Source organism: Colletes gigas, unplaced genomic scaffold (genome assembly GCF_013123115.1).
Source record: "Colletes gigas isolate AHSC1104 unplaced genomic scaffold, ASM1312311v1 Colletes_gigas_Sc00017, whole genome shotgun sequence".
Lineage (NCBI taxonomy): Eukaryota > Metazoa > Arthropoda > Insecta > Hymenoptera > Colletidae > Colletes > Colletes gigas.
In genome coordinates, this window is record NW_025106646.1 from 1,262,710 (window position 1) to 1,275,889 (window position 13,180).

Here is a 13,180-nt window from a genome sequence, read left to right on the forward strand (position 1 = left end):
CTTCGTATCTCAGGCGGAAGTCTGGGAAACGTGTTCGACGATGCAACGATTCAGGGACCTCATTATTTATAGGTTCGTTCACCCTCGATACGCGCTCGGTATCGTCGATCACAAGCAGTTGTAAATTTTCTTCGATTCCCCTTTATCTGTTCCTTTTCTTCGTCTAATGTATAATCTATTGAAAGCAACAGCTCAAGACTTTTCCGTTAAAGCATTATCATTGGTCTCTACTTTCTAACGTCTCTTAAGCGTTATTTTTCATTGATTTTCGTAGCGTATCGTTGCAGCTATCGCGTATCTTCGATATTCTATTATCGCTCGTTTCGACTCCGTGAGCGGTGTTGCTGCTCGTAGGCCTACTACGTATGGGCGACTTTCTCGTGAAACGTGACAACGTCGGATCTGGACCCTTTTGTAAGACTACCTGCAGTCCTCTGGGCCCTTATTCGAGCCGGCTCGTGCGACAAACGACGCAACGGACAGACTTGCATCTATCGATCGAATCACGAATGCTGAATTTCAACGAGACGACTACGAGCAGTCGAGTCCCTATCTTGTAAAATCTTCGAATTAAAAGTACGAATGAAAATATTTTTCAGAGACGACAGAACCGCACTTTAAAGTTCTCAGAAATATCAACGCACTGTCTGCTGTATAGCAGATCGTATGAAAAGAATCACGTATTTTTTTTTTTTGGTTTAATAATAGAAAGTTTTAACGGACTGAATCGATCGACTGTTGACGAAACTGTTTTAATTCCGCTCGAACCTCGATCCACCGTCCTCCGATCGGGCTCGTCGTTCTTGTCGATAAAACTCGACACGTTCTTCTCGTTTGGAAAGTATCGTCCGGAGAATTAACGTTGCGAACCTACGAATCGTCCCGATCGAAACTAAAGATTTGGAAAAGGGGAAAGGCACCTCCACTGACTCCTTCGACCGCGGGAGTCGTTGCCACACTGATCCAAACCACGCGGTCGCCTCCAGTTTTGTTTACACTCGCCGGACACCCCGTCGCTGCGCGTGCGCAGGATTTTAAAGCGTCTCTTTGGCGCCATATTTCTGGGACGCTCTTGCAATCGAATTTTTCCGTTTCTGTCGTTGTAAATTTGATTCGACGTCGAAACGAACCGCCTCCGTTCGATTCAAAACAACAAAGGAGGTTACCACATATCGTGCCTTGCGACAATTCGTTTTCTTTGGCAAACGAGTTAAATAATTGCGCAACACGGGCAATGCGAACGAAGGCTTCGGTGTTATTAAAACGAAGTACTTGACAAATTATGAAATAATGTACTATCTTATTTGACTTGTAATAATCATATTTTAGTTGAAATTTTATTTTGACTAAAGTTGTGTTCGTGTAATTTTTCAGGGGTTTTTACAAATAACGAACACTTCTGAATGAAAGTTAATTCGTTCGAGTAAACCATAACTTGGGAATTTTCTATATTAAAGTAAGAAATAAACAGTGTTAAAAATTGTTGTTATTAGCGTGTATAAATATGAAATGGTGCAGTTAATGTTTTCGTATATAGATTTCATTTTGATTCCAAGAGATTGTTTCTTACATCGAGACTTTATATAATAATAAATCATTTCTCTCTCATTCATCGAAGCATGAATTCTAAGCCCTCTCATAAAACATGCATACTAGTGCATGTCATTTATATCATAATGTGCAATTAAAATTATGGACTCAAATATTGCACATGAAAATTAATTTTCCGTTTCGCCCGATAAGGTAACACGATTGCGAATAATTTACGCGCACGGGAACGCGAGCTTAACGTTAAACGAGGCAGGATTTTGTCGGTATGCAGATAGTTATAAATAATGCAACATACATATACTTTTCGTATACAAGGCGGCACATTCGCCATTCGCATTTGATAAATAATTTCAAGCACGACACGATAAAGGCTCGTCGCGTGTGCTAAGTAAACACAGTCCTCTCAAGGATACAGGGCACAGTTGACAGGGATCCTATCCAAGCATGGCGACGAACTTTGCACGGATTAGTCAAGATTTGGAATGAATCCAGAAAAGATGGTGACACAGTGAGCACAAGTTATCGCTAAAATAGGATTCAACGATTGAAATTTAAATTTTTGTACAAGTTCCATTTTGCACGTACAGATCTAAATACGAAAAGCAGAATAAACGATCGTTCGTAATTATTAATTCAATCGAAAAAGAAAGAGGCCATTTTCGGTAATTATATTTAATAATGTAGCTGAAACTTCACTTCCCTCCCTCAACAAAGTAAATACTTTGGTAGGCCTCTTACAGAAGAATTAAATTGTTACTTTTTGAAGTAGACTTTAAAATTGTTTTATAGAGAACTGTACTTATGTGTTCAAAATTCTTATTTTATTTAAGTGGTTTTATCATTTTAAATTTAAACTTAGTATTAAAGAACTCACTAAAGCAACGATCATTGGGATCTACCTAATACTGTTAATAAATTGGTACATTTTATGGAATAGATAAATAAAAAAATAGTCTCAGGTCCGACGCCTAGTAATATGACTCCATTTTTATTTCCAAGGATTAATATTCGATAATTATTCGTTAGCCCTCTGTAATTTCGTGTCACTTTAAAATCCATACACACAAATATAGATACATGTATCTATACTTTTAAACTCTGGTTTCATTTCCCATCTAATTTCATATTTTTAGCGGCTATTGCAATTTCTACCATCAGCAGACATATGGTTGAAAGCTTTTGTGAAAATGTACCTTTTGGATCTGATTTTATTATCAATGCAATGTTACCTATTGTACATATAATTTTGATTTATGATTAGAGTTACGATTAGCTTCTTTTGTACATACTTCGATATAGTGTTTTTCTCCCTCTTATTGAATACGTTATATCACCGTTGATATATCGAACTTTTGCAAATTTCATAATACGATCTGAATACATGCCATTGCTTACGAAAACTGGGAAAAGCGTCGAAGAGGACAAAGAATATCGATAGAAAGCAGGTCGTATGCAATTTGTGTCGCTGGACAGAGGTCGCCACGTGGTCTTTGAATTGTCTCGAGGTGAATGAACTATTATGTGCCCCCGAGACGACCGATAATTGGTGTCATTTTTATCCAATTTACTACGTGCTGTAGCACACAAAACTTTAACTGAGACAAATATTACTCTCGTGCTGTGTACAGTAAATACCGATTTCCTAGAACACTGCCGTCTTACAACCTACAAACGTTTCGCAGAATTTCATTTTTACGTATCGTGCTCACCACTCCATAAATAGTAACTTGTGGTTCACGTAATTGAAAATTAACACAACGATACCATTCATATCAATCTTAAGCTAGTTTTCATTCATGTCCGTAAAAAATGATTATCTTAAAGAACTCGTTGTTTGTGATTTTTTTTGAAAGAAAGTATCAGTACGAATAATTTGATATTTTAATATGACATTTTTGTGAATATTCACTACACTTGGACATTTTTTAATGAGTAAAAATTTCAAATAAATTCTTATTTAGTAAAGGAGCGGTGAGATTCGATACTAGAATACAGATTGTAAGTTCAAAGTTTTCAAAATGGCGTCTTCTTGAAATTCGAAAAGTAAATTTTAATAAAAAAAAGTGTGCTATATTTTTGATTATATCTTCAGACATGGAGAGAGTGTTTTATAAGCCAAGTAATATTCAAGTTAATATATTAATTACTTTTGAAGATATCGCTTCCATTAACTCGAGAAAATTACATTTTAAGTTTGATGTGTGTTTCTTAAAGTATATTAAATGCAGTAAAAAGAAAATGATTTTTTTGACTATTCAAACGAGGATACCACCTTAACAACGAACACTCTGGTTTCTCGGTAAGAAGGGAGAGTTAATTAAACGTCGAACAGAGGAGGTAGTGTTATAATCATTAACGAGAAGCTTCTTCTTTCGCACTATCAACGAAGAACGTCGGCAACCGCGAATCGCGATCGTGTGCTCTCTGAAACTGGCTTGAATGTTATGCAAAGCAATTGCATTTATTAAATTGACCACGCGAAATCGTTAAATGGACTCCTTCGAGGCGAATGCACTGTAGATTGATTTCAGGTCAGATTAGAAATTGATTTGAAATTTTATGTAACAACGAGTTCTATGAACCAGTGTTTCGCTGTGATAAATAAAACTTTTGAAGAAAAATTATTAATATATATTTAAAAAATTAATTCATTGCAATGTCTGATATAATAGACTGACTATTTTTAATTAATTTAATTCTCTATTACGACGTTTCGATCGAAAGCTATAGCACGATCATATTCAGGTATAATATATTTTAGAAATTACTATGAAGAAAAATGTAATATGAATAAAAATACAATAAGAAATTGCGAAATGATAGAAAAATAAGTTCTTTACTACTCTGAGATTGAAATGCTGTGATGAAAAATTTAAATAATTCTTATCACATATTTTTCAAATCGAATCAAACGAAAATTAAATATATTATTAACAGAACAAAGATAATGAAAAGACCGCCATGTGTCTACTATGAAAACGAGCAAACCTATTTAAATATTAAAAATAAAATAATCTCTGATATCCAGCAATAGTAAACAACCCTTGTCACCTACATTTCAGTACGATTCACTTCATTATAACCGAAACTTTTCTTGCTTTTAACGGAAACAATACGAAAAATGGCGAATATGTTATAAAATCAAAACTATGTTTAAAAATGTATATAAAAAATTGGATATTGAATGAGACGGATACCTATGTCTATTAGAAAGTAATTAGAGGATGTTTCCTTTTATTTTTATTAAAAATGAAATACTATGAGGAGTAATTTTTTCATTTCGCTATAAAATTTCTCTCTTTTTTCTCTTAGAGCACGTGAATATCTAAGAATACACATACGGTAATTTGAAAAATACTGTTATAAACTATTATCCTGAATCACCTACCGTCATTTCTGTTTTCATATGAGAAATCAGAGGCGCCGCAATTTCCATCGTATTCTTCGTCCATAACTGTAGAGCATTGCAAATGAATTGATAGCTTACATTATTTATATCGTACGAAGGACGTTATGAACCGATTCTCAAAATTATCACGAACCGTGGTACACACGCGCGTCATAGTAATTTCGTAGATCTTGGGGATACAACTTTACGCCCACTCATACAAACAATTCTGCGGTAAATCACATAACGGATATCCTGTGTTATGAAATCACAGTAATGCAAATTAATCGTTTCAATTATTGTTTTTCATATTTCAGATAAAAGTTCGATTTTCGATACAGGATAAATTATTCCAAATATTTTAACTTTGGACTCAAGTCCGTTGGTCCGTTTAACAAGCATGAATTGTGTTAAATTTAGCGCATTGTGAGCAAATTACTGCAAGGACAGTATTATAGTAACTTTGGAAATACATTGACTCTTCGGTTAATCTTAATAATTAAAGAAATTCATTTAAAAAAACTGAAACTTGTTGTATAAAAGAAAATAATGAATTTCTGTATAAATATGAATGCACTTTATATTTAAAGAATCTAGAGAAGAAACTACCATAGCTACTAAAAGTAGAAGTTTTTAAAAAATTGTTTAAAATAAAAAATTGGAAACGAAATTTAATATTCCTCCTTTTCCAAAGTTTGTTATTATATTTCGAATTTTTATCCAATATTTTTATCAATTTTTCATTATTTTTTGGTTTATATTAAACATCCATTTGAAGAAGAGTTGCAATTAAATGAGCCACAAAAGCGGTCACATTTTTAATTGTTTTGCAAAAGAATATTTGACTCCCTGATGACTTCCAAAAATTCGTCTGTTTTAAACATTGTCTTTCAACCCGCTACGAGCGAAATCATTGTTCGTCGAAGTGGAACGTGCCCCCTTTAAAAAGAAAATAACGACCAATTCCATGGACGATTATGATTCACTCTCGAAGCGTGCCGATGTTTCTTTTTTTTTTTTATTTTCCACAAATTCCGCGTAACTAGTTGGATCAATTGACGGAATAATTGCGCGTCCATGACGTCCCGCTGCGACAATGAGCATTTTTCGTTGTTTGGACGATTGGAAGGAACATTGATGAAAAGCCCAAATTGGAAGTCTCGAATCGTTAGATGCTATTTTCGAAGTGCACCGATCGCCGGAGATCATCCTTGGGAATGCAACGCGTGCGTTATCTGCATTTATGCAATAGAAGAGTGTGGTGCTTATAATGAAGGTTTATCTTTAGATGGAGGACAATAAACATACAATGGGTAATACGGAAATTAATGAGGAAATTCATTTAAATAAAGCACGCTCGATGGGCGCCATTTTCGAACACGGAGCATGCTACTTGCGGCACGTGATACGAATCAACTATAGCGACATCTGAAATTTTTCTCGGATGTTTAATCACCGTCGAAAATAATGGCCGAAATACTATGACTTCTCGTTTAAAACTGTCCGCCATACTTGTTTCTCTACCCTCTTAAATTTCATAGTATTACAATATTTCATATCGTTATGTTTAATAATAACATTTATAAATGTGTATTTATTTAAATGTTATGCTTTTGTTAGTGTTGCAAGAAATATTATAGTTTCTCATTACAACCTATAGTGATAAAAATGTAATATTTCTACATTGACGATAAAAGTGTTTATTTATGTATATAGCACATTAATTACGAGCAATTAGAATTTGAGGCATAAATAATTTCTTTAAATGTTTCTCAGCGTTTAACGGGAATTTTCGTTAAAAATTAAAAACATTCACTGTACTTGATATTAACTCTAGAACTACCGACAATTATAGTGTATTATAATGTATTTAATTGATAGCTTTGGTAGTTCTTAAAAATAACAAAAATTCAATTTAGATCATTTTTTCTATTGAAAATTGGAAGAATAGAATGTTAACATCGAAGAAATGAAGACATAATGGCAACGACCTCTGAACTTTTACGCAGAGATGGTAGATTATTACACACCCCCAAAATAAAATATTTCCCCAATTACGTGCCAAGTAAATGTTTCTGGCTTACGATCGCATCTTGCGATAGCTGTGCCTTTCGTCGACTATTACGAAGATACTGATTATCGTTTTATCTTGTCACGCGGAACTTTAAGCAAATATATTTCGAAAAGGTTGTCCCCGAAGAAATATCGCAAGACGCTGAAAACGGCCACTGTTCCTATTTCGATTTACATATTTCCGTCCAGACCCTAAAACTAGGTAATTCTACTCGTGTTCGTGACATTAATATTTCATTCGAAGTTTAATATCAGCAATAAATTACATTCTTTAAGAGTTTCTGAATTTCACGACTAAACATGTGTGTGTCGTTCTTGGCTTCGGGTGCTGTAAATGCGCACTCAGTTCAGAGATTATTGCCACATTCAAGATTGGTGAGTCTTTGAAACGATTCCCCTTCTGGAAGATCGTTAAAAAAGAAATGTACTAAGGGAAGTTTGCTTCTTTGTCATTTAATGTACCCTAGTTGTTACCAATGGAGGTTATAAACAGGTTTGAAGTGTTACGTTCGAGCATTTCAAAAGACGTTCACCAACTAGGATTCATCTTAAAAAGAAATAGTACGCTAACAGAATTTTATCATAAATAGTTTCTACAATTTTCCTTTTAATAACAATGTCAAGAATAGTGGAAATCAAAGAAAAGCTGTCATTTTAAAGAAGGAAACTAACTTAGGAAAAGTTAGTTTCTCAAGTAGTATAATTAACAGTCCATTGACTGGTCCCACATTTCTTCGTGACTTCATAGATAATATATTCATGTTCCCGAAATAAACGTCCAGTACTTTTGCGTCACTATACGGTATCATTGCGTTTTTCATACTCATTTAAACTGTAATTAATTTGAATTATCAGCTACCAGAAATGGCATGTGTTTCTTTCTTCTTTCGATTAAATATTCATATCGTCCTGTCACGTGCTCTCCCTAAATCTGATTAAAATGAATTATGACATATAAAAAATTTCTGATGCCAATAAAAACGGCCTGTGGTAAAATTAAAACTCAAATTAATCAATGTACCTACGAATATTTAAATTATTGCGCTGTTTTAAATTATGATGAATAAAATTAAGACTCAGTAATTACTTCATTAACTCTGCAGCAGCTAAAGTTAAACTTTAAATTGAAATTAATCGGTAGAATTAGGAGAAGGTATACGTGAATCATTCTTTTTAAAAATTTGATTGTGAAATTTTATTTTTAGTATATATTTATTGATTAATTTTAAGCGAAAGAAATAAAAAATATGCAAAATGGTTTTAGGTCAAGAATCTTGGAAGAGTTTCTTTCTAACCGACGGACGGTAACTGAATTATTAAAAGAGTCCAGATGAACAGTGTTCAAGCCATTCTCGATTGGAGCCAAAGCACAGACGAGGTATACGAGTAGATTGTTCACTAAATGTATTTTTTCAGCCCATTTTTCTGGGCCTCTAGAGCCCCATTACCATTTTCATGTCACTTGCAACATTACCAACAGATTTAGAAATGAATTTCAAACCCTTCCCCATAGTCAACTCACATGGATTTAGGCAAAACTACAGCTGTTTGCCTATCAATACTAATTCAGTGAATAGTATCTCAACTGACCGCCATCGATGAGAATAGGACGCTAAAATCACCTCCGAATTTTTCGCTCACGTATGGCAATTGTTCGAACTGACGTACAAAAAGACAAAAATTAACGAGATACACTTTTCCAAAGTGGAACAAATGGTTAAAACGATCATGCAACAAATTGTAAAGGGATCCTCGTAAGAAGGCTTTAATCTTCGTAATGGTTTCAATGGGTCCATGATCAACAATGACTAGCTTATGGTCACTGGTGGTCAACAGTGAGGATGACATCAAGGTCAGCGGTCCAGTGAAGATCCAGAAATGGTCATGAGGTGGGACCAATCGAAATAGTTTCTTTGTAGACAAGACAGTCTTAACTGTTAACTTTAACTTTGGCTCTGATTGGTCTCCCCACCCTTTCATCACCTTGGACATATAAGCAGGTTCACTGCGAAGAATTCTTCAGTCGCGTCGCGAATTCGGGAGTGTACAAATGGCCAGAAGTGAACCGGGGTCCGCTGCTGACCTCTGCTGGCCGCTGCTGACCACTACTGGCCACCACTGACCATGGCTGACCACCACTGACCACTACTGACCACTACTGACCACTACTGACCACTACTGACCAGTGATGGCCAGTGCTGCCGCCACTACTGACCACTACTGACCACTACTGACCGCCACTGACCAGTGCCGGACGGTGATGACCAACGGTAAGAACTGTTTAAAAATTCTCTCCCCTCTTCTATTCTATCGTTTGATACCAATTTCGCTTCAATGAACTCATTTTACGTTCCTTGCCTAACTGATGTTGCTATAATATGAATATTTTCTTACTTTACAGCTGGCCCAGTGGTAACTATCCTATGTACTGACAACAAGTAGTAAGTCCACTTCACTTATTTATATTTTATTATTTTTATTTGTTTATTTGATGTGAATTCAACTTTATTTATCTATCTGATTTTATTTGGTTACTATGAATGTTCCTTTTCTCTGCTTCTACTTTTACATTGTTTGTCGAATTTATGTTATTGCTTCGGCATGTATAAAATTGCAGGATATAATAATGTAACATTGTTTTCAACCATATACTATATTTGTTTCTATACAATTTCATGATTTTTATTACACCGATTGGAATAAGATTTTTATTCTTACGTTCTTGCTCGAATTCTCGTAATATTCTGCGGGGGTACTTTGTTTGATTCTTCCATTTCGTTTGATTCTTCCATTTTGTTTGATTGTTTGGTGCTGATTCAATTTGGTGTCTCGATCCAAGTTTCTTTCATTACAACGAAGGTTTGTTTTGATTTGTTCAACATTGTGTCGATGCATATACCACATTTGTTTCGGTGACACTGATTAATATAAGATTTTCATTTTTACGTTTCAACTTAAATTCTTGTAACATATTGCTACGAGACTCTGTCCAATTCCCTTTAGTTAGGTGATAGATCATTTTTAAGTGTTTATTAAATTTCCTTCCATATCTCACTAATATAAATATGAGTTTTGATTTCAGTTTAAATTTGGATTAATCGCAAGGACATCGAGGGAGGACGACGCAACCGCTGAGGGGCTTTTAATTCCAAGTTGATTAGTTTTTAAGCTTCGTCGCGAGTATTAAAATTAACGTCGAAGCCTTCTTTATTATACGTGTCTCCGCGTCCTACCAAGCAATTATTCAATAAGTAGCTTCTCCCTCGCTCGTTCCCCCGTTCCTAGCTTCGATCGCCGCTGTTTCATCGATTGAAACATGTGATCGGCCGTGTATCTGGTCCGAAAGATCTAATCGCCTTCCCATTGGTAGCTCGATCCAGGGAAAATGGTACTTTGCTGGAAGGTGTGGAGTTTCCGTATCCTGCGGAAACGCATACCTTCCAGCGAAAGTCGACACTGTTTCAGAGGTACTCTCTCTTTGTCAGACAACTTGAGTCGGGTCCTTCGGGCTCCCGGCGGGTTGCGTTGGAGCAATGGAGACCTTAGATTCGGAGTCGCAGCCGTCCGTTATCCTGTAGAGATCTAGTTAGCAAGGGCAGTAGGTTCGATCCTCGGATCCGCTGCACGGTTCAGCTTCGCGTCGCGTCGTGTCGCGTCGCGTGTCCCTCAAATTAACTTCGTCCCTCTTTTTAACCGAATAATTGCTTGGTACAACTAAAACAGAACATCCAAGGAACTTTGTTTCCTTCTATCGTCCGAATTTTAGTTTCAACTTGACTAGACTTGAGCTTCGACGTTAATTTTAAGTCCCTATTGTATGCGTCTCCCAATATTGCCAAGTAATTAGTTAACAAGTAGCTTCTCTCGACTCGTTCTCTGGTTCCTAGCTTCGATCACCGCTGTTTCATCGATTGAAACATGTGATCGGCCGTCTAGTTTGTCCGAAAGATCTAGTCGCCTGCCCATGATAGATCGATTGCTAGAAATAGAAATCAATCTACCAAGGGCAGTGTTGGTTCGATCCGAAGATCTGCTGCACGGTTTAGCATCGCGTCGCGTCGCGTATCCCATAATTTAGCTTCACCCCTTTTTAAACAGAATAATTACTTGGTACAACTAAACTAGAAGATCGAAGGAACATTGCTTCCTTCTATCTCTCTAGTTTAGTAATCCAGCTAAGCTTAGCTAAAAGGGAGATCGATGGAACTTTGATTCCATCTATCTCCCTTCGGGTCTCCACTCGTAGCAACCTCCACGTGGTGAGACCTGGTAATCGATGTTACCCACGATAAAAAGCTTTTCTATTGTGGGTAACACCGAGCTAATGGCTGCGAATTTAGAATTGTTTGTAGATATAATAAACGAATCTAGATTTATAGTTAGGCAGATCATTTTTATTTGCAAACAAATTCTTTTGAAAACTCTTTCAACTCTCTTCGTTGGTTGTGCATCTTTCATTGGTTACACTTTCGTTTGTTTCTTCTTCGACCAACGATCGTTGGTCACAGAAGATCTTTACTAATGGAGGGTGGTTGGGAATCGGTTAGGGCGGGTCTCCATTCGCAGCAACCTCCACGTGGTGGGACCTGGGTAATATTATTTAGCGTTTAATTAATAATCGTATCATTCTTAGCTGGGTAATGCAGACATTAATTAAAAACTAAATAATATTAGCAAATTGGCTGCGATCCGCTTTGCATAGGTCGTCATAAATATAGAGCTTCTTCGCTAGGTTAGTTTTGATTCTCATTGATTCATCAAAGATTCTAGGGTATTATCAGAGACGAGGTATACGAATAGATCTTTGACTTCCATTTTTATGTGGTCTCGAAATCCCATTACCCTTTTCGTGTCATTCGCAACGTTACCAACAGATTCAGAAATGAATTTTAATCCCTTCCATAATCAACTCACATGTATTTACACAAACACTACTGCTCTTTGCCTGTCAATACTAATTCAGTGAATAGTTTCTCAACTGACCGCCATCCATGAGAAGAGGACGCTAAAATCATCTCTAAATTTTCAGGTCGGTATGGCAGTCAGATTGGACCATGAAAGTCCATAAGGTGTAAGGTCTACTCGTACACCTCGTCTATGCCAACAGTGGACACAAAATGTTATTTTCAATTTCTTTAGAATATCTTATACACATTTAAAATTCGTTAAAACTACAAATTTTCATCATAGATTTTATTTTATTTCCTTAGATTTAATTTTTCATTTGAGCGAAATGTTGGTCACAAATTCTAACAAATGTATTATTCTATATAAGTAAAATTAGTTAAGAACAAATACAGTAGATATTGTTCATACAAATTTCGAATATGAGTCACACATAAAGACTTTGAAAAATATTTACCACTTATTGGCATAAGTGGTGTGGTCGAACTATAGCAGAGAATTAATTGAAACCAGATTTTTCTTGTTTAATTGGATTATAATAAATATATATATCGTCTTTCACAAGATATACAATACCATATAAACAAATATAAGCTTTACTGAACTTATTACGTAATATACACCAATTGGAACTTAACATTATTTATAATTATGGTATAATGTAAAATCAAATACATCAACAACGCATTATAAAATTCTTTAAAACGTTTTTGAATGCATTTTTTGAATTTATGTTAGGTGCACGAATGTTCTGAATTAAATTCTCCAATTTTCTTCTTCATATTGCAGCACTGCTCTATTTACTTTCAAAGGATTACTAAAATAATAAATTATATGCACATAACTATAACATTTACCCAAGTGTCAATCAAATGCACTTAGCTAATATATTAAAACAAAGCAAAACGATGTGGAAGTTATTTTTCAAATATCAAATATTTTTCCCTAGTATTTTAAATCAGTCAGTATAATCATGAAACTCAGATCAAAATTTAATTACTTAAGTTGATAATTTATAATGTAATTTTATTTAAAAACACGTATAAGAATTAGAATTAGAAATAAATTCCTAGAAATGCAGCCATTAAACCTTGACCTACTCTTCGTATTCGCATGGTCAAGTGCATAATGGTAGCTTCTAGAATCAAACCATCCATTTAAATGAAAGTGGCTATATATTCAACTATGCACGTACTCGGAAGCCTAAGATATTTCTTTCGACAGAAAATATTGTTCGTCAAAGTAATCACCAGAATTTTAAGA